This window comes from Diospyros lotus, chromosome 6 (assembly GCF_014633365.1).
Source record: "Diospyros lotus cultivar Yz01 chromosome 6, ASM1463336v1, whole genome shotgun sequence".
Taxonomy (NCBI): Eukaryota; Viridiplantae; Streptophyta; class Magnoliopsida; order Ericales; family Ebenaceae; genus Diospyros; species Diospyros lotus.
This window is the reverse complement of record NC_068343.1, coordinates 43,589,144-43,612,592: the sequence shown is the minus strand read 5'-3', so window position 1 is coordinate 43,612,592 and position 23,449 is coordinate 43,589,144. Positions and strand designations below refer to the sequence as shown.

The window sequence follows — 23,449 nt, the reverse complement described above, 5'->3', positions numbered from 1 at the left end:
ATTAACGATGGGAGATTTGAGAGACCAATACAATCCACAACCAAAGGGAGAACTCCAATTAAATGAAACTGATGACATCAGTGCTAGATTAGCTCTGTTGATAAAGAAAATGGAAGAATTGGAGATAGAAAAAATGAGGCTGTCAATGAGGTAGAGGTGCATTATGTAGTGTGTGAAGCCAATAGCCATAGAATAGAGGAGTGTCCAACTCTCCCTACTTTCAAAGAAGTGCTGTATGGCCAAACTTCAAACTCACAACCAAGGAAAACAAAGGGTAGGATATACCAAAACCAGAACCAAGGTGGAAATTATCAAGGGTACAACCCAAACTCAAACACCTACCATCCAAATTCTAGGAACCACCCAAATTTCTCTTGGAGAAATGACTCAGCACCTCAGCCACACCAACCATTTCCCTCACAACCACAGCCACAACCTCAGCCATAGCCCTACCAGCCTAACCAAGGACCATCTGGCTCATATCAGCCACCGCATAAGAGATCCCTAGAGGATACTCTACAACAATTTATGCAAGGGCAGATGGGGAACAATGCCCAGGTAGCAAAATTCCAAGAGCAAACAAATAGGGCAATTGAGGATATGAGGAGTCAGCTAACCAAGCTAACTCAAACTTTGACTGTGAGAGAACCTGAGAAATTCCCTTCTCAACCAAATCCCAACCCCGTGAGGCAAACAAATCAAGTGGAATCATCAAATAGTGGGAACAATAATCATGAGCAGGTGCAAGCAGTTACTGTCCTTAGGAATGGAAAAATAATTGACAAACCAGATGATCCTAGGACAAGCCAACCTAATGCACAAGAAGAAGAACAAAATGAAAATATAAAAAATGACAATGCTCCAACTTTGGAGGAAAAACTTGAAAACAAAAAAAAGGAAGCTAAAGAAAAAAATAAGGTGGAAGAATTCAAGAGCAACCCTGCACCACCATTCCCTCAAAGACTTACTCAAACAAAGAGGGAAAAACAAAATGCTGATATTTATGAAGTGTTCAAGCAGGTGAGGATTAACATTCCTCTCCTTGATGAAATCAAACAGACACCATCTTATGCAAAATTCTTAAAAGACTTGTGTACTGTTAAAAGAAATATCAACATCAATGAGAAAGCATTCTTAACTGAACAGGTGAGTTCCATCCTGCAACTTAAAACACCTCCTAAGTACAAAAACGCTAGTAGCCCAACCATTTCTTGCATAATTGGAAGCCAGAGGGTGGACCAAGCACTCTTAGATCTAGGAGCAAGTGTCAACTTGCTTCCTTATAGTGTATATCAGCAACTGGGCTTAGGAGAACTCAAGCCAACAAGAGTTACCCTATAGCTTGCTGATAGGTCAATCAAAGTCCCTAGGGGGATAGTGGAGGATGTATTTGAAGGATCCATAACGAGGAACATAGCATGCAACGGAAGCGGTTTTTTCAAAAAAAAAAACTTTCCTCGTACTGATAAGAATCTAGGAAACTTACTTTTCCTTCGGATTACCGGACGAAATGAGGCGACAGGCAGAGGATGGGCGGGAGCTTCTTCTCGTGGTGGAGATGACAGTTGTCCTGCAATCCTTCGGCTCCTTCGCATCAGAACTTGGAGGCTCTCTTTCGATCTTCTGAAGTATGACTCGAACTCGTGGCCTCTCTTTCGGTGAAGAAGAGTAAAATCGACTTGGATGAAAAACAACCAAGGAGAGAATATATAGGGAGAACCCTAGGGTTAAAACCCTAGTGGGCCAAGTCCATTTAATTAATTTTCTAATTGGGTTAGCCCAATTAATTAAAAACTAATGAACTATTATTTTATTCTAGCCCAATTAATTATGGACCATTCTGAATAAAATAATTCTCTCTCAATGTAATTCATCCAACAAGCCAAATGTATTAAATAATACATGAGTTATATTGAGCTACCCCGGGGACCAAAAGACAAATTATTCACGGCTACTAAAATGACCAAAATATCCCTGCTACCTAGTAGCTATATTTTATCATTCTAAGTGTTCTAACTATCACCATATGGTAACACTGACCCCACGAATAATTCTGCATATGCAATGTCTTTGACTTACTAGTGTAATGACAAAAATACCCCTCTGCGTAACACCCATCATTTAGAAAGGAATAATGTACTAACACCTCTCTAAATGATTTCTACCATCCTTAGATCACTAGTCCAATAATCCATGACTACTCGAATGTACTTGCTTATCACTGGGAGCTACCCAGAAGCACACACTCTTAAGTCACGTTCCTAGGGCTCTGGATTATTTGATTATTCTTGGACAATCACAAGGGGGTGAATCACAGAAACTATCTTATATCAGTCTGTCTTAGCTAATTAGAAACCATACTCCCAACTCAAAAGGTTATTGATCTTTGATAGACCTCACCTACAGTGAATTTAAGAATGTAGCTCTAGGTTCACTAGACCACAAACTAATACTCAAGTATTAGAGTACTCGTCCACGTAGTAGCAGTGATAGACTAGCTCCATGATAATTAGTACTTTGTCATTAGCTTCTATCACAGGTCCACTCTACGCATTCCGAATGCGCTTGTACAATTAGAGTAAACGGACTGTTTACTGGCTAAGGCAAGCCATCCTCCATTAGGATCTATTGCACAATGATCTTATCATGATAGAATGCCCAGTTCTATCAAAAGATCAAGAGTAATATTTTCTTGCTCATTAAGTACCCATGATTCATGCCTAACTGTGAAGAACGACCCATCACATGAATCACTTACTTAATAGCATGGACACTTTTCTAACAATTAAATGCAAATAATATATGTGCCATAAACTGAATAAAAGAAACATCATTACCATAAATTAAACAATACGTGTCTTTAGGGCATACATTTCCAACAGTATTAGTGCAGGTGGACAAATTTTACTTCCCTGTTGATTTTATAGTCTTGGACACACAACCCCATCAAGGCCCTCAACCCCCTGTTCCAGTCATTCTTGGTAGACCATTCCTAGCAACTTCAAATACCATAATTAATTATAAGAATGGAATACTTAAGTTATCATTTGGAAACATGACTGTAGAGATGAATATCTTTAAAGTTTCCAAACAACACATAGATGAGAATGAGGTGGAGGAAGTAGATTTGGTTCAAACATTAGCTGAGGACTATTTTGCAAAAGAATTTTTGAACAAATCTATGGAAGAAGATCAAGAAGAGATAGAGTTAAAAGAATTGGAGAACACTAGGGAGCAAGAAGCAATGCCTGTGGCTCAATGGATTCCCAAATCAGAACCATTGGGTTCTCTGAACAATGAGGAGTCACAATCTGATAATACCTCACCCACACCTGAAATGAAATCTTTGCCAAGTGAGTTAAAATATGCATTTCTAGGTGATGAGAACACACTCCCCGTAGTCATCTCTTCAAGTTTGACATCCCAACAGGAAATTCAACTGATAAACATTCTGAGAGCTCATAAAAAAGCCTTAGGATGGACCATCTCAGACTTGCATGGAATTAGCCCTTTGACTTGCACTCATAGGATATTTCTAGAGGAGGATGCTAAACCTGTTAGGTAAATGCAGAGGAGACTCAATCCTAACATGAAAGAGGTGGTTAGGAAAGAAGTGCTACAGTTGCTGGATGCAGGTATTATATACCCCATCTCGGATTCAAAGTGGGTCAGCCCCACTCAAGTGGTCCCAAAAAGGTCTGGAGTCACAGTGGTGAGAAATGAAAAGAATGAATTGATCCCTACTCGCATCCAAATCGGATGGAGAGTGTGCATCGATTACAGAAAACTCAATGCAATGACTAGAAAAGACCATTTTCCATTGCCATTCTTGGACCAAGTCCTTAAAAGAATAGCTGGGCAAGCATTCTATTGTTTCCTTGATGGTTGTTCAGGATATAACCAGATTGACATTGCCCTAGAGGACCAGGAAAAGACCACTTTCACATGTCCATTTGGGACATTTGCCTATAGACGTATGCCTTTTGGACTATGCAATGCCCCTGCCACCTTCCAAAGGTGTGTGATGAGTATTTTTAGTGAGATGACAGAACACATTGTGGAGGTTTTTATGGATGATTTCTCTGTCTATGGAGCTAGTTTTGAGGCATGTTTAGAGAATTTAGAGAGAGTTCTAGCTCGTTGTGAAGAAACCCACCTTGTGCTTAACTAGGAAAAATGTCATTTCATGGTCAAACAAGGTATAGTCCTAGGGCATATTGTCTCTGCTAAGGGAATAGAGGTGGACAAAGCCAACTAGCATTTTGGAGTGAAAGGAAAAAGTTTTGAGGAACTGGTCGATTCCTTTTGTGAAGGTTCAGTGGCAGCGTCACTCCTTAGACGAGGCTACCTAGGAGCATGAGGATGAGATGCGGCGTCTGTTTCCCCAACTATTTGCTCAACCAGGTACGAATTTGGAGGACCAAATTATTTTAAGGGGGGAGAAAGTGTAATGACCCATTTAATGGATCTTAGATGATAATTACATTTTGGTGTAGAGCATTTCATGTGGGCCTTAATTGTTAGATGCAATTAAATAAAAAATAATAATGTTTTTGGTTAAAATTTAATTGAAAGTAAATTAATGTGTGTGTGTATGTGTGTAATATTTAAGACATAAAATGTGTAATGAAGTGGGCTTGGACCAAGGGTTTGTAGCCCGAAAGGAAATAATGGGTTGGATAATTCCATGAGCCTAGCATGGGATGGGCTTTTGAGTGGGCTTGGGGAATAAATAAAAGTGGGCCTTGGCATAAATTATATATGTATGTTAGATTGTGTGTGTAAAATTGGTGATTAAAGAAAAAGGGATAAGAAAATGTAAATAAGGCCAAAAGACTAAAAGGGGCTTAATAAAGTAGTGTTGTGTGTGTGAATGTAAGGGGCAAATGTGGAAAAGGGGAGTGAAGTTGGTGGGTTTGGTGGCTAGCGAGAAGGCAAGCCATGCCCTCTTGCTTCTTCTCCAATCTTCATTTTCCTTCTCTCTTTCTTCCCTTGGTTCTCTCGGCAATTTCCTCCTTCTTCATCTTCTTCTTTTCTTCTTCTTCCATTGATTCTTATCTTATGCATGCTTTTATAGATTCATCTTATCTTTATTCCCTTTGCTATATTTATGCTTGCTGAGCCTTGTGGCTCACTTGTTGCTTGTTGTCATTCCAAGTAAGGAAAAATCTGTAGCAAAAGGGGAGTCTAGTAGGGCTCAAAGTTGAGTTCAGTCGTGTACAAAGATCTCCCCCGACCTAAAGATTTTTTAGACTTGTGTGGAAAGCCAGGGTCAAAGGTTATTTCTTTTGTATGTTTTTAGGGCCTTTGTTTATTTTGAGAAGTGTATGACTTTTAAAGCCTTAATAAATGTTGTAAGAAAGATTATCGCTCCTATTAGAAGTGAAGCCATTTATAATATGAAGTCTTTGGTTATGCTTGCTTCTGTTGAGTGTAGATTTTGATGATTGATGATTGGCATGTGTGAATGTGAATTTATATTTTATGTACTAATAAAGCATGAAGCCTTCATAAGGCTTACAAAGCTATTCTTTAGTGATTTCATGACACAAGTTATATATGGAAACTTCTTATACTTATATAGAGATTTCATTATATATGGAAACAAGTTTTTAGAGAGCTTTCTAGAAATTTGAGTATTTGAGCTATGAATGGAAAGTTCTTCTTAGAATGGAAAGTCTAGAAAATATATTGAATCCTTGTTCATATATGGGAAGTTCAAAAGATATATATGGAAGTTTTTGAGGAGATTGGAGTAATCCACTATATGGAGTTGCCATATATGTAACTTGGCAACATGGCATTGTTAATGTGGCATTTTGTTGACATGGCAGCCACGTGGAGCACACTCATCAAGGTTACATTATCTCGTTGGTCTAAATATGGTAAGAGAATCATGGAGTAAATTTAAAGGTTCTTAGAAGCTTCTTTACTCAGTTAAATATGGAAGAATTTTTTAATGGCATTCAAATGGAGAAGTTAAAGATTCAGCATTATTGTTCAACATTAATGGACGAAATTAAGGTTTGAAAGTTAAACCTTGAATGATATTACTTTCCTTTATTGCTAATTCTATCTCATTAAAAGGATCCTCTACTCAAATCATGGAATCAATTATCCTACTCATTATGACTAATTGATATCCTCATTATAGCTAATTGATATCTTCATTATGGGAGAATATTCTAAGGATATCTTGCATATATTCAGCTACACAAATTGATTCTCTTCTTGTTATCAACATTTTTAGTATGGAAACTTGATCAATTAAGGGCCTTTGAAGTTATAATTGATATCTTCATTATTGGACAAATTTGCTTCATTATGAGAATATTTGAAGGATTTTACACCATTTGGAGGTTTAAACTCAAATTTCAAATTAGCTATGCTTGTTATGGAAGCTAAGGGGCCAATTGCACAATCAAAGGAGTTTGAAGATCAACTAGAAGTCAGAATTGATCATTTGTTATTTAATTTCGATTTTGCAAGAATTATGAAGGGTTTGGGTGATATTTTTTAATCCTTAAAATCAGCCATGCATTATTGGAATTGATTTGCTCATTCAAGGCTGATTGGAGATCTACAAAATTCAAAGGTCTTGAAGATCAATCAAGTTAGCTGATTATGGAAGGTAAATCAAAAATTCAAAACGAAGGGCTAAGATTGGCTTGAAGACTTGACACATGGAGGGCTGAGATTGATCAAGGAAAGCCTGCTCTAACACTATATAAAAGGATCTCTTGAAGGCTTTGGAACAACTTTTGGAAGCCCTATTATTCTCTACATCATTGGCCAAGATTTTCATTCTCTCTAAGTCTTTCTTTTCCTCTATCTTCTTGAGGGAAAACTAAGAGAGTTCTCTACACTTTATTGTATTATTTTTGAGAGAACCCTATTTCTCAATCTCTACTATCTTGTAAAGAGCGTACAAAATCCAAACTAGTGAGTGTGAGACTCCAGAAATAGTTTGGTGGTGGTGAAGCCAAGTGAAGGCTTTGGTGGTTGTAAGAAAAGTTTCATATAGTGGATTTGATTGAAAATCCTAAGGAAGGGAATCCTTAGGTAGTGGATGTAAGCCATAAGGGCCGAACCACTATAAATCGCTGTGTCCTTCTTCTCTTCACTCTTTACTTATTCTTGCTTGATTATACTTGTTTGTTTTTGGTTTTGTGTGGCCAAATCCTAAGGCCTACATTCTTATTGGCTATTATATTCTGATTTGCTTTAATTGATCATTCCTTTTACTCATTCAATATTCCATTTGGTTTATTTAAAGTCTTGTTATTGTGTGCATTCAAATCACATGTTTTCACCAAGTTGTAATTTGAAGAGTATATTGGATCTAAGCACATACTAGCACAGCTGGCGGATATCATATTATCCATCTAGTATTTAAGTGCTCCCGTACTCTCAATTACAATTTTGGTTTATATTAAATTTGTTTTCTCATATATATACATGCATAAGTTTTGCATTAAAGTTTTTAAAAGGTGTCAATTCACCCCCCCTCTTGACTAGGTTAGAACTCAACAGCTTCTGTATTCCATTTTGGAAGGACTCTCTTTCAAATGTCCTATGCTAGCGGATATATCATGAAGTAGGCCCTGACAATTGTAAGAAGGAAACAACACCAGCTGGATAGCTTTTGGGCTGGATATTGGCAAAGAACTCTTGGGTTAAGTGTGTTTGAATTGGGGAAGCTTAAGGATGGGTAACCCCTAAGAAGTTCGCATAGGCTCATTAAGGTAAGTTGTTCCAGTCATTCCTATCGCTCGATACGGGATGTTACAATTATTATTTAACATAACAGTGTCATATTAGTTAAATCTTGATCATCTATCTATCATCATTGATAAGATTTTAATTAACCACATAGATCATACCACATCACCATTCCCAAAAAAACAATCTCCCTCATTTCATCCCTGTTTCGTAGCTCGCTCATTCACCTCATTCTCTATAGTTTCTTCATCTCAAACCTTTAAAACTATATAATAATAATAATATTCAAGAGACGAAGTGGAGGGAGACACAGGCAATTAACAGGTGTCCTTTTCTCCTTTCCAAAATGCTGTTAAACATAATTTCTCCAAAAGACAATACCAGATAAACAACTGCTTAATTTGTTTTGGTAGTAGAGTGATATAGAAATGGTATCAGCTAATTAAATTGTTATTGTTTAGTAACAAAAAAAGAAGAAGTAATTAATAGTCAATTCGAGGCTGTTTGCTTACATGCCGACTAGAACTTATGGCTTTCCTTGAGAAAAACAATGGCAAATAATGAAACACATGTTTGCAATAATTGGCAACTCTTTCTTTCATCTCATTCTAGCTCCAAGGCAAGTAAACACAACATGCGCAGCGACGTGGCGTGAGTTGGGCCTCAACGATGCAAAGCAACTCACGCTGCAACGTATATGCCATTTCCAAGGTACGTGGACGCACTTTGACTAAAACATAATTTCGGTATAATTACAGGCACAATTTTAATTACCCAAAGTACCTACCTATGCTACTGACTAATAGCCATTAGAATGGACCATGTTACTCACCTAATGCAATCATGCCACGTGTTAGCATCAGTTGTTGCATTTCAGTAAGTAACTTGTTGTATATATTTTTTTTGTCGTTTCCCTAAATTAAGTTAAATATATAATAATTCAGATCATCTCACTAACATCAATCATATAACATAATAATCAGATTTAAATCTCTCATATAATAAAAAAAAATTTATAAAAAGCACACTAATTAAACCAACTAACAATGACTCAATCTCTCTCTTAACAGTTTCCTCGAATTTCTAAGTTGTTGCAATTCAAAGCATCAATAAAATGGTGCATTGGGAGACGTTGGTTGAGTTTGAAAAACTTTGTCCTCATTTCAATGATCCCTGCCACTCTCTCCCTCTTCCTCGGTTCACCCCTCATCCAATCTCTGTATTAAACCCATGTGATGACCTAACAAGGATAGATAGATTATTGTCCTCAGGGCATAGGTCTATCGAGAGTGATCGGATGAGTAATATGTTGGTGTTAATTCGGTGGGTTAGGAGTTTAATTCTCACCCTATACAATGGCCAAAAGCTCAACCTGCAATTTACCTCCCCTGACATAATCAAGAACACGAGTAGTGGGAGCCGAGCAAGGACAGTCATCTCAAAGATAAATAGATTATTATAATAAAAGACATAAGTAAACCCATTATAACATACCGTTTGATAATAAGGTACTGCTCTATCTATAAGTCGTGTTCTTTTTCACCATCATCATTATTTTTATTAGTTATTTTTGTATCTTAGAGACTTTATTTGTAACGTCTCTAGGGTCGGCTCTAGGGTGTCCGAATTTTTTCGATTTCTGTAATATGATTAGGTGGTATCTGTTTCTATTGTTGAGAAATAATGAGACTTTTTTTATCATAATGATGAGATCATTTCGCAGATAAAGGGGGAAGTGAAGAGTATCATTTGTAAGGTTAAAGTGGTACAAGATTGGGGTACTATGGTTGATGTAAGTGCCTATATGTGCTACCTAGTAGTGTGGTTATGGATTGTTGTCTTTTCAGTTATGTGAATAATGAATTGAAAGAAAATGAGAATTGGTGTGAAGTAATTTGAGCATGATCGGTGGATATTCATTTTGTGAAAAAGCATAATGTAGGTCGCTCGATGTGCCAAAATCATCGACCATTTTCGAGAATTTAGCTTGAGCTATCAACCATCCATGCCATGTCTATCAGCCGTTGGATGTATGGGTGGGTGCTAGCTGTCGACTAGTGTGACGAGACTGTCGATCATCTTTTAGCTTTAAGCCTTAGCTATCGATCTTTGAGGCACGTCTGTTGATCGGTCCTACGTTGTTAAGCATTATAAAGTCCTCAAAGACGACTAACTTGAGGAAACATAAGGTTTGGAGTTAAGGCTAGTACTAAAAGAAATACCAGAAGTGATAGGGGTGGAGTCAATTGCAACTCTCGGAAGACGGGATGAGAGGCTCTAGCATGACAATAGCGCCATGGGTGTGTGGCTTGTAACAACGGATCTGAGCCTAGGGACCAAAGAAGAAGACTTGTGATGGACTCATGACTAATGACTGGAGTAGCTTGTAAGCTAGCTTATGGTAGGGGTGTGAGACCCATGAGCTAGAGCTACATAGTGAACTGTGGAGACGGTTAGATGCCAAAGTTTGTGTATCACCGTGGTTGTTATGTTTGGACTAGAATCCAAGTCCCAAGGGACCGGACCACTGTGATAGGATCCCTAACTATTCGAAAATGGTTGAAAGCTTTTTGAGATTGACAATCTGTTATTGAAATTCGTGAAGGGATTATCTAGAATAGTTGTAACCATGAGTCTATGCACCTCTATGGTGTTTAAATTCAAGTCGTTTACATTGTCCATTCTTCTCCACCCATTGCCTCAAACTACCCTCTTTAGCCATAGCCTACTTAATCTCTTCCCACAAGTCAACCTACAAGTGCATCTGTACCATAACTGTAGTGTCACTGCATGGCTTTACCTTGAGAGATAACTTTGCAAATTTTTCAATTAAAGTCTGCAAATGAGTGATCAAATGAACCCCCAAGTGCATGGTATATCGAGTCCTGTGGGCCTCATCTAGAATCATTTGCCTCAATTCTCAAAGGTTAGGCCCGTATATCCTGCCCCAAAACTTGAGAATGCCACCTCACATCTCAAAAATTAAAACCCTTGGGCTAGCCACACTCATCTATCCATAGACAAATACTTGTCACCCACATAGGCCTCTCGTATCTCGCTCACCAGATCCAGCTAAACCGTCAGACTAACGATAAAATAGATAATCCCCTTGGCACTACATTCACAGTCAGTAGGCTGAAAGCCTCAAATAACTACCACTCAAATGGTCATCCACCCAGTCACAATAGGTACACTATAACACCCCATCCCTACAATCGGGTGTCACCGTAACCCAATGTTACATCAAGAGGTTCAATTCCAGAGGCCAGCTATACCTTAAAAATGATGTGGGCGCCTTAGGTGGGGTCTAGGCTTCAAGGCCTCCGGCCATCGAGAACTTGAGATCTAAGACTCATAAGCAGTAGAAGGACACTCAAGTCTCAAATCTAACCTACTCTCATAAGTAGATTAATAGGATGCAATTATAAGTCACTCACTCAAAGTATTCATTATTACAAAAGAAACAAGTCCAACCGATAAGTACAGATGGCATTCGACATAGCCATTAAGTAAAACAATTACAAGTCACTAGACTCGCATTCCTATCATGAATTGCCACTTTCATCATCTAGCTGATCATTGTCATACACCGCCTTTCCCTTACCGGACCCCGAGCTATTTGTGTGGTTAGTGGGAATGAAGGGGGTGAGTCATGGGACTCAGGAAAGGTAATATGCAATGCAGTAAATTATTGAGCATGACATCATAGATAAATATGAAGTGCAATATGCATGCAAATCTGTCCACCACACCTATCTCAGGATCTAGGTGGCCCCTAGTGGTTTCCTCCTAGACCCTATCTCGAGACTCCCACGGTTAGAAATCCACCGTCCCATGCCTAGGCACTCTCTTAACATCTTATGCAAGCCATGACAATAGTAATTTACACATAGAGTATATTAAACCCTTACCTTATCAATCGTTAACTGCCGATAATGCGATAAACGTATCATCGATGCAGTCAAAATTCCCTATAAAATTACATATAATCTAAATTAATTAAATTGATCTATGGCAACAATTCTATTGAAATCTTCCAATGAATTTCCACTAAATTTTTTACTAAGTCAATTCGATAATTTAGCTAATACACTACCTGTCGACACTCGAAATTGGTTGACCAGGATTTGAAAACCAGTAATAAGAAAATCAACCACAAGAGAAAGGAAGGAAGAATACTCGAGAAGATTTTTACGTGGTTCGGCCAGAATGATGCCTAGTCCATGACTGTTCTCTGGTGATTCCGGCAAAGTAATAGTATGTTGTTATTGTTTCCCCCTTGTACAATGATTTTAACCCCTATTTATAGTGTAAGTGTTTACAATTTACATAAAATAAAAAAATGGAAAGATAATATCATGGGGGATAAGGGGTCCTTATCAATTCCATAAAACCGGGAGTGGGCTCCTTATTATCTGGGATTCGATTTGCCTCGAATAAAGCAAGTGGGCTCCACCTCTGGTTATTCCACGTTGTTTTTGTCGTGCGAGTTGAGTGGTCGACCAGCGAGCTCGAAGCATTACTAGGAGCTCGCTTAGCTCCGCAGCCTAAGCTTGCATGATCTCCATGATCTGAGCTCGCTTGCTCCCCGTAGTTTGAGCTCGAGTCTTAGCGACGTGCGACCTTATTCTGAGGGCTTCGGGCTTGGGCCCGTTGGGCTTAGAGAGATTGGACTGGTCCATTAGGTCGAGTCCAACTCGCTTAATGTGACCCCAAAAATACCCATAACACTAGCCCCCCAGCTCACAGTGTGATCTTCAGACTAGGAGCTGATACAAGCTAATTGATGAGGGTTTCGGGAGCTGCCAATCCATTTGTCAGACTTTTTCGCAATTATTTCAAATCACATCATTCCTTGCTGCACGTGTTGGGATTACATAGATCTTATCATATGCATAGTGGAATTAAAATTTAGTTTGCAAGTATTTCGTTTTTCAGAAATTATGGTTTAACAAATTGAAGGCAAAAATAAAATGTTACCTCTTTGATGAAATCCGATTTCAACACTAGGTATCTTGTCGTATAATCCTCCAAGTGTTATATGCCAAGTCAATCCACTCGAAACCACTTCTATTCATGAATATCAGAGAGAGAGATAAGTAGAAGAATTTTTTCACAAAAATTTCTAACTTAGCTTTGGATTCACACAACTTCTTCAAAAACTCTCTCAACTTCTCAGGTGATTGATAGAGCGCATATTTTCATATTATTTAGCCCTCATATTTAGTCTTTTTGCACGTTAGCTGTGTCATTTTATTCATCTTAATTTTGTTTTATTTTATTTTATTTTGGACAGATTTGGGCTTCCTGGGTCAAGAGGAATTTTGATGGTAAGAAGGGAAACAAGGAGATTGGAGACAAAGAAGCAAAAGTGTGCTAACAAATTTGACCTTATGTGCTTCTTTCAAATTTTTGGCCAAGTTATAATCCCAGAACGTGAATGATGTCTTCATAGATATTGTAGATGACTTCTTGGGCTTTCTGTAATGGTATGGTTTGTCCAAATCCGAGTTCTTTTTGGCTTCCAAACATCACTTCAAATTTGGGGCCAAAAAGTTGGGTCAAATTAGGAAAGCTGCACAGATGCTGAATCTTTAAAAGGCCATAACTTGGGCGTCCGATATCCAAATCAAGTGATTAAAAATCCCAATTTTATCTACTATTCCTGATATACAATTTTTATGAAGGAGCCGAAGCCCAGAACGCACGTTATCCTATTCGAAATCAGCTGTGAAGTTTTGGTAACCTAGGGTTTCCTTCCTAAGGTCTATTTAAGCACATTAAGAGGCCATTAGAGGAGGATTATTCTTTTCTCATGTGAACAGTAGCCAATTTTCCTTTTCTCCATTGTTCTTGTCAAGATGGAAGGCTAAGAATTTTGTAACCGGTTGCATACCATACTCCTTATCCGGTTTGAATCTTTGGACGTTTTTGTATATCTGTTTTCATCTTTAATCTTATGGTTTTGTTTCTTTGCTTCTTCTCAAGTGTGTATGTATTTTATGCGATCGTATGAATGCATGCATGATGCTTGGGCAGATTTGACTAATAGGCTCGATTGGGGTATTGGTTTGCAAGAAACAACATAAACTTAGTGGGTGATTGTTCATGTCGGTTTCAGATCTGTGTGCTAAAAAAATTGAAACTTGTATATTGATTAAGAAGATTTTCTGTGATTTTTATATTTGTTTCGATTTAGTCTTCGGCGATTGTCAAGCATTTTTTTTTAGATCTGGGGATTAAAGATAAATAGGTTCTTTATATGATGGATGATGATACCCGGGTAGGGAGGAAAGGTTGCAACTGGTTGCATCTCGGTTTACTGTGTTCTTGTTTATTTTGTTTTCTGTTTTTCATCAAACCCCCCCCCCCCCGTTTAGTCTTGTTTTGACATATCCGTTTGAGGTTCGTTGGGAGACGACTTTGGGTTCCACCCTTATTGCAAATCCGAATCATTATTCATCTAATCTATCGGTGTTCGACAGCCCAACCAGATTTTGGCGCCGTTGCCAGGGAACCGTCAATCTGTTCTTCCATAACAAGATTTTTTTCATTCTTTTTTTTTTCTTTTATTTCTTTGTTCATTCTTTCTATTTTTTCTTCTCTGTTTTCTTCTATTTTCTGCCATAGCCAGCACTGTTCACCGCCGTCGACTATCTTGGAATGCCCTGATTTTTTATGTCCAAAGGAATGGGGGTGTGAGGAGAAATAGTCACTGTTTTCCAGTGAGGAGGGCGTTTTTTAGCCAAATTCCAACGTTTAGACCACTTTTGGGGCCATTTTGTGTTTTTCAGTGGCTAATTTTGTGTGGTTTTTAGTGTTTCTAGGTCCCTCAATGTTTTTGTGTTGAAATTTTGTGAAAAACTGCATAAAAAAAAAATCATCTAAGGGCTTCTTGATTGATATGTTTTGTGTTTTTGTGTTTTTGAGTTTTTGGTGTGCATAGGCCATTTTGTGTGCTGTTTTTGTGTTGATCTTTAGTGCATGACCAGGTCCTCTAAGGAAAAATTAATTGATTTGGATCCTGAGATTGAATTAACCCTTAGAAAGCACAGGGCAGACTTTAGATTCAAGGCTTCTACTACTGTTGTTGACTGTCATATACCATCTGAGCCTATTCCAGAACATATCAACATGGCTGATAATGTAAACAATGGAAATGGAATTGGTAATGGTCATAATGGGCTTAATGGAAATAATGGCAACAATGGAAACCATGGTCATTTAGATGGTAGAACCATTAGAGAGCTGGCTGCACCTGATGTGCATTACCAGCCTTTATGCATTCAATACCCCCAGCTAGATGCCAACTTCGAACTTAAGTCTGGACTAATTCATTTGTTGCCTAAGTTCCATGGTCTTGCAGGAGAAGATCCACATAAACACCTGAAAGAGTTCCATGTTGTTTGCTCCACCATGCGGCCACAGGGAGTAGATGAAGAGCAAATCAAGATGAGGGCCTTCCCATTTTCCTTACATGGGGCCGCCAAGGATTGGCTCTACTACTTGCCACTTGCCGCCATCACAAGTTGGGATGGGTTGAAGAGAGTATTTCTGGAAAAATTCTTCCCAACCTCCAGAACAGCAGCCATAAGGAAGGAGATTTGTGGCATCCGACAGCAAGGTGGAGAAACATTGCATGAATACTGGGAGCGGTTTAAGAAATTGTGTTCTAGCTGTCCACACCATTAGATAAGCGACCAGCTTCTAGTCTAATACTTCTATGAAGGATTAATACCAATGGACAGATATCTTGTGGATGCTGCAAGTGGATGAGCACTATCTGAAAAGACCCCAACTGCTGCCCAGGAGCTGATATCCAAAATGCACAGCAATTTGGCACAAGAATGAACACTCCTACAAGAGGCATCAATGAAATTAGTGTTGCAGCAACCAATGACCAGCAAAGAATAGAGAACAAGTTGGAGGAGTTGGCTTCCATGGTTAGACAATTGGCATTGGAGAGGAAACAACCACAGCAGCAGTTGTGTGGAATATGGTCCCTACCCTCTCACCCCACAGACCAATGTCCCTAACTACAAGAGAACACTGAATCTGTTGCTGGCATCTTCCCTGGTAGACCATTCCAGCAGCACAATCAACCTTTCCAACAGCAGCCACAACATAAGTATGATTCATACTCAGCCACATATAATCCTGGATGGAGGGATAACCCAAATTTCAGATATGGAGGGTCTTCAAATCAGCAATTCCAGCAGCAAAATCCATACCAGACTCACGACTTACAGTAGCAACAATTTCAGCAGCCACAAAGATTCAATCATCCTCAAGGTCCAAGTTCCAGCAACCATGCCCCACCCAGGCCAAATCAAACTATGCAGCCCGCACAACCACCACCCAAATCGGAACCTAGCTTGGATGATCTTGTCAAGCAACTAGCATCCAACACACTCCAATTCCAACAGAGAACAGAGACTACTATTCAGAATTTGGAGACACAAATTGGGCAGCTAGCTTCCAACATAAATGAGCTAAGGAGTCAAGGTTTTGGCCAAATACCCTCTCAACCTGTGACCAATCAAAGAAGTAATGTGTAACACCCGGTGTTACAGGTGTTAAATGAATGAGAAAGAAAGTGAGAAAATTCCAAAAACGCCCTTGAGAAGGTGTTGGATCCTTGAGATTGAGGGTGCCCTATGAGAGGGGTATTTTGGTAATTTGGATAGTAAAGTCCAATAAAGGGTAATTTGGTAAATTGGGAATAATTCCTAGGTGGAATTAAGTATGGAAGTGAATTAGTTCCCATTTTGGATTATGTGGAGATAAATGGGATTGAAAATTTGCAAAGAGTATTTTTGGAAATTTTGGAGTAAATTCTATAATGGAATTAAATTATGGAAATGGGGAAAAATACTCATAAATTACTTATGTGAGAAAAACAATGGATTTTCCCTAAAATAGTGGGATAATGTGGAAATGCCACATGGATGGCTTAGATTAAGTCTTGAAAGCCAAGGTTGTGGCATGGAGTGACACTTGGCATTTTCTTGTCCAAGTAAAATGGAAGGGATGAGAGTGATTATTTTAAACCCAAAAGGAAAAGATTAATAGTCACTCAAGCCATTAATGATGGTGATGATGATGTTGGGAAAAGAAATTCAAATTTGAATTTTGAAAAAAAAAAAGATTTTCATGGTTGAAGGGTGAAAATTATCTCATTAAAATGGCAATTAATTGGAAAGTTGCCTTACAATTGATATATATATTATTGATGGGTGAAATTGTCACAATTATGTAAATAGAAATTTAAATTAATTGGAATATGGTCATTCTTGCAATTAATGGGAGGCATGATTAAGTTGCATTTAAAGAAAATGCAAAAGAAATAAAAATGGTCAAGCATTGATTATGGAAAATGGTCACATTAAATTAAGTGGGAAAGAAAATATATATGTCTCTCAAGTGGTCACTCATGTGATGAGGTGAAATTAGTCAAATTAAATAAATGAGGAAAATGACTAATTTTGGAATGGAAGACCAAGATGATCCAAGGGTGGAGACTTGGCCTTGGATTGGGAAATTGATCCAAGGGTCATAAATTAGTCTTGAAAGTTGGCATGGATTGCCAACATAAATGGAAGTGAATTTTGAATGATTACAATGGATGGTTGAGATTAAAAATCTCCAAAGCACATGGATTGTGCCTGTAATGGAAGGCTAGGATTATTCCTCTTAAAACCACAAAGATCCAAAGGTTAGGATCCATTCTTGAAAGAGGGAGAAAAATTATATATTGGCAAGGTAGGAAGACAAGTCTTCCCTTTGGCCATTTGAAGAAGAAGAAGAAGAAGAAGAGGAAGAAGAAGAAGAAGAAGAAGAAGAAGAAAGAGCCTAGAGGTAAACTCTTTAGTTTTTGTAAAGAAATCTAAGTCTTCTAACCTCTTAGTCTTCTTATCTTCAAGGATTAGATTTTTAAAGATCAAGGTTATTTCTTTTACTTCTTTAGGGAATGGAAGCAAGTGAAGTCTTGCCAAGTCAAGTTGTTGAAGCTCTCTTGAAGATAAAGATTGTGGAAAATCAAAAAAGAATAGAGGTAAGGGATAGCCCCATGGGATGGTGGCTTGCAAGTTATAAGTATGATGCATGATTTCTATGTGTGCATTGGCATGTTGTGTGTTTTAGGACCTATGGCCATGAGGTTGAGTGGGGTAGGGTAGATTAAAGCCTCAAACCAAGGTGGTTGTGAGGATGTGGAAGCCCTAACCATGTTGCATACATGCATTGGCATCACATTTATTTTCATGTTCATACTATTGTCATTGCACCCTTATTGAGCTTAATAGCTCATGAGGTTTTTATCCTCACCATGTAGGTATCTCATGTGCAAGAAGGAAGGGAGTTTTTCAAGGTTGAGAGTTGAAAGCAAGGAAGAAAGCAAGAGTAGCAATGTTTATGTATTTTTATGCTTTAAGTGTTGTATTTATTTTGTTAATATGTAATGAAGGCTAAGTGTGGGAAAAGGGGGGGCAAACTTGAATGTTTGGAAGCCCCTTGGCATGAGAAAATATTCTGGAAATGTGGGGTTTCATTTCAAAAAAAAAAAAAGAAGGTGGGGGCAGTGTGCTGGCCAGGGGCGCGCCTGGCGCGGCCGCGCGCAGCTGGTGCGAGCGGACGGCCAGGCCGCGCGCGCGGCCTGCGCGCATGGCCGCGCGACGAACGCCCGCGGCCGGTGCGCGCGGCCTGCGCGCATGGCCGCGGCCAGCGCCCGAGGCTGGCGCGCGCGGCCCCGGGTTGGAGGGGGGGCACGGCCAGCTGCCGCACACCCCCCCCTTTGCTGCTGTTAGTTTTTTTTTCTGTTTTTCTTTTTTATTTATTTAATTCCTGTTTATTTAAATATAGGATATTATTTTGGAAATTCTGAAATAATCTATATTTAATAAATAAATAAATGAGTATTTAGCCTCTAAATTATTATTAAATTAATATAAATTTGAGGCAATTGAGGGAAATTTTTCTATATTTTGAAAAATTAAATAATGGAGTTTTCCCCCTTAAATCTTAGAAATTGGATGAGGATTCCTAGAGATTTGTATTTCAAAAAAAATAAATAAATTTCCTAATGGTTGGAAAATTAAGGAATTTTTGAAATAATTAAGGGGGAAAATCGATGGAGATTTATGAGGAAAATTTATTTAAATTTTTCCAAAGAAATATTAATCCAAATATTTTCCAAAGGAATTGAATGTGAGATAAATGGATTAATGGTTGGGGCAAAGAAAAGAAAAATTATTTTCTTACAATTAAGGCGTTATGCCATAATTTATTTGAAGCTAGAGAGCTATAGCTTATTTTCTTTCGATCCTGGGAGGTCACCCTAAGCTCATCACTAAAGAGCTTGAGAAGGGATGACGATTGCAAGGTTTCGGGTTTTAATAGGTCGTCTGATAATTCCTGGACCCTCGAGCGGAGCGAAGAGAGGGCAAAGCCTAGTTCCCACCTAGGTCATTTCTGTTAAAACGTAGTCGTCTCTTCATCTTTGCCCTAGCGTGTAAATAGTAAGTTGGTTATTCGTGAGTAACACCCGTAGGTGGGAGCGGGGCGTTACATAATGTGAGTGCCGTCACCCTTAGAAGCGGCAAAGAAGTAGCTAGTCCAACAAGTGAACAATCAGAAAATCAGAAAGAAGATGCTGGTAGCAGAAAGCAAGATCAGCCCACTCCAATACAAGAAGGCATCCAACCCACCAGCAATGAATCCGAATAGAGAGAAGCTTCCATCAGCCAACCCCTGCCCTTCCCACATAGAGTCACCCAAAGCATGAAGAGGGCAGAAGCTGAATTAGATAAAGAAATTATGGAAACATTCCAGAAAGTTGAAGTCAACATCCCTCTCCTTGAAGCCATTAGGCAGATTTCTAAGTATGCAAAATTTCTCAAGGAATTGTGTACTCACAAGAGGAAGCTTAAGGGGAATGAGAAGGTCAACCTTGGGAGGAATGTTTCAGCTCTCATACAACCTGCCATGCCAAGGAAGTGCAAAGATCCAGGGACGTTTTCCATTCCTTGTACTATAGGAGACATGCAATTTAGTAATGCTTTGCTAGATTTAGGTGCATCCATTAATGTCATGCCTAACTCTATCTATGCTTCATTGCAGTGTGGTCCTTTGAAGCCAACAGGAGTGGTTGTCCAGCTAGCCAACCGCAGCACAGCCTACCCCTCTGGAGTCTTGGAGGATGTCTTGGTTAAGGTTAAGGATTGTATCTTCCCTGCTGATTTTTATGTTTTAAATATGGAAGATGACAATTTGCATGAGCATGCACCTCTTATATTAGGTAGGCCATTTTTTGAAAACTACAAGGATTATCATCAATGTGCATGAGGGTACATTTTCCATGGAATTTGCTGGTAGCACCATTCATTTTAACATACTTGATGCCATGAAATGTCCCCCTGAAGATCATTCCACTTTGCAAGTTAACTTGATTCAATTGTTGGTTGATGAAGCATGCACTAAGTCTTGTGATTTGATTGATGCATTCCCCACTATTCATGACCTTCCAGATTCCTTCATCTGTCCTGATTGTTGTAATGAGAGTGATCCATGTGATGCATGTTCTGAGATTGCTGCATTTCTAGATAATCGTGATTCTAAAGTTGAAAATGAGCATGCACATTCTGATCTTCATGGCTCCCCCATAGAGGATATTGTTTCTACTAACCTTGCTGCCATTGAGTTAGAGCCAAACAGGTTAGTCCCTTCATTACAGCAACCACCTACACTTGAGTGCAAGCCCCTACCCGAGCATCTCAAGTATGCCTACTTGGAGGATGGCGAGAAGTTACCGGTCATCATTGCAAATAATTTGCAGCCTCACTAAGAACAGAAGTTATTGGCTCTTTTGAAACAACATAAGAGAGCCATCGGCTGGACATTGGCAGACATACCTGGGATTAGCCCTTCCATATGCATGCATAGGATTCATCTAGAGGAAGGAGCTAAACCTGTGAGACAGCCCCAGAGGAGACTCAACCCCACCATCCTGGATGTGGTAAAGAAAGAGGTAAGTACACTACTCTCAGTTGGTATCATTTATCCTATCTCTGATAGCCAGTGGATGAGTCTAGTGCAGGTAGTTCGCAAGAAGACGGGCATCACAGTGGTGCCTAATGAGAGGAATGAGCTTGTTCCGATGCGAGTACAAAATAGTTGGAGAGTGTGCATTGATTACAGGAGACTCAACCTCGCCACGAAGAAGGATCACTTCCCTCTCCCATTTATTGACCAAATGTTGGAGCGGCTGGCAGGTAAGTCACACTATTGTTTTCTTGATGGCTTCTCTGGATATTTTCAGATTTGCATAGCACCGGAGGATCAGGAAAAGACCACCTTCACCTGCCCCTTTGGCACATTTGCCTATAGGAGGATGCCATTTGGTCTTTGCAACGCTCCAGGTACATTTCAAAGGTGCATGGTAAGTATCTTCTCCGACCCTCTTGAGCATTGCATAGAGGTGTTCATGGACGATTTCTCTGTGTATGGGACCTCCTTTGATGACTGCCTAGTTAGTTTGGGTAGAGTGTTAGAGAGGTGCATTGAAAAGAATCTTGTGCTAAATTATGAAAAATGTCACTTCATGGTAGAGCAGGGGATTGTCTTGGGGCATGTAGTGTCCAAGAGGGGTATAGAGGTTGATAAGTCTAAGGTCGATATCATTTCTTCTCTGCCTTACCCCACCTCTGTGCGGGAGATTCGTTCTTTTCTTGGACATGCAGGATTCTATAAGAGGTTTATCCAGGATTTCAGCAAGATTGCCTATCCCTTGTCCAACCTACTCCAAAAGGATGTGGATTTCCAGTTCGACGAACATTGCAAGCAGGCATTTGATGAGTTGAAGAGATGCCTGACTTCCCCACCTATCATACAGCCACCCAATTGGGACTTGCCATTCGAGCTCATGTGTGATGCTTCCAATTATGCAGTTGGTGTCGTTCTTTCACAACGAGTGGAGAAGAAGTCACATGTCATTACCTATGCCTCACGCACCTTGGATGCTGCTTAAGCAAACTACACCACGACTGAGAAGGAGCTTTTAGCTATTGTGTTTGCTTTAGATAAATTTTGCTCCTATCTTCTGGGTTCTAATGTTGTCATGTTTTCTGACCATGCAGCCTTGAAATACCTATTGAAGAAGCCCGATGCTAAGCCCAGGTTGATACGGTGGATGCTCCTACTTCAGGAGTTCAATGTTGAGATAAAAGATAAGAGTGGGGCTGAGAACCTAATAGCTAATCATTTGAGCAGGGTCCCTCCTTCTTCAGATTCCACAGTCATGGGCTCACAGCCTATCCGAGATGATTTTCCAGATGAGTTCCTCTACCACATTCATGGTATTGAGCCCTGGTACGCAGATTTGGTAAATTATTTAGTCACTTCTGAATTACCTGCATATCTTAAAAAAGAGCAACTAAATAAATTTAAGAGTGAGGCTCGGTACTATGTGTGGGATGATCCCTATCTGTGGCGCATGTGTAGTGACCAGGTCATCAGGAGATGTGTGCCTAACCATGAGTTTGCTTCTGTCTTAAATTTTTGTCACACACTTGCATGTGGTGGTCACTTTGGTCCCCAACGTACAGCTAGGAAAGTCCTGGATTCTGGATTATATTAGTCTTCACTCTTTAAGGATTCATATGAGTTTTGTAAGAATTGTACACGTTGCCAACACACAGGCACTATATCACGTAGGAATGAAATGCCTCAACAACCCTTATTGTTTTGTGAAATCTTTAATGTTTGGGGCATTGACTTCATGGGTCCATTTCCTGTGTCGTTTGGCTTTGTGTACATTCTTGTTGCTGTTGATTATGTGTCTAAATGGGTGGAAGCTAAAGCCACCAGGACTTCATGATGCTTATGTGGTTGCAGATTTTGTTCGTTCTCACATATTTTGTAGGTTTGGCATTCCCCGAGTGATCATCAGTGATCAAGGCTCTCATTTCTGCAATCGAAAAATGGCGACCCTCCTTTGAAAGTACAGAGTCTTGCATAAAATGGCGACAGCATATCATCCACAAACCAATGGGGAGGCTGAAGTGTCCAACAGAGAGATCAAGCACATCTTGGAGAAGACAGTCCAGCCCAATAGGAAAGATTGGTCCAAGAGATTGGAGGATGCATTATGGGCTTACCGTACCGCATTCAAGACTCCCATTGGCATGTCCCCATACCGGCTTGTTTTTGGCAAAGCATGCCACCTGCCAGTGGAGATAGAGCATAAAGCATATTGGGCAGTGAAGAACTGCAACATGGATCTGGCTCACGCAGGTGCCCAAAGAAAGCTCCAACTTCAAGAGCTTGAGGAGATTAGGATGGACGCATATGAGAACTCACGCATCTACAAGGAGAAGACCAAGGATGTGCAGACAAGCTTATTGTGAGGAAGACATTCGAAGTTAGCCAGAAAGTTCTGCTATACAATTCCCGTCTCAAGTTGATGCCCGGTAAGTTACGTTCCCATTGGACTGGTCCTTTCATAGTTACTCATGTTTTTCCTTTTGGTGCAGTTACAATCAAGGACGAGTCCAATGCAAAGCAATTCATAGTGAACGGGCAGCGGCTTAAGCCATTCTACGAGAGCTTTCAGGAGCATACTGTGGAGGAGCTGCATCTCCTCAACGCCGCCTACAATTGACAAAATCAGGCTGTTTCTCTCTCCCTAATCTTTTACATTTACTTGTCCTATTCTTGATTGAAATTGCATGTT

At 39.5% G+C, this 23,449-nt stretch overlaps 1 non-coding gene and 1 pseudogene across 1 annotated transcript; one reads left to right on the top strand and one right to left on the bottom strand.

The window, feature by feature from the left end:
• Window positions 1-540: 540 nt before the first annotated feature.
• LOC127804555 (uncharacterized) lies at window positions 541-22,715 on the top strand (annotated as a pseudogene).
• On the bottom strand, window positions 15,310-15,416 carry LOC127805387 (small nucleolar RNA R71). Its single transcript, XR_008024121.1, has one exon. It is a non-coding gene; the product is annotated as a small nucleolar RNA R71 (small nucleolar RNA).
• Window positions 22,716-23,449: the final 734 nt, after the last annotated feature.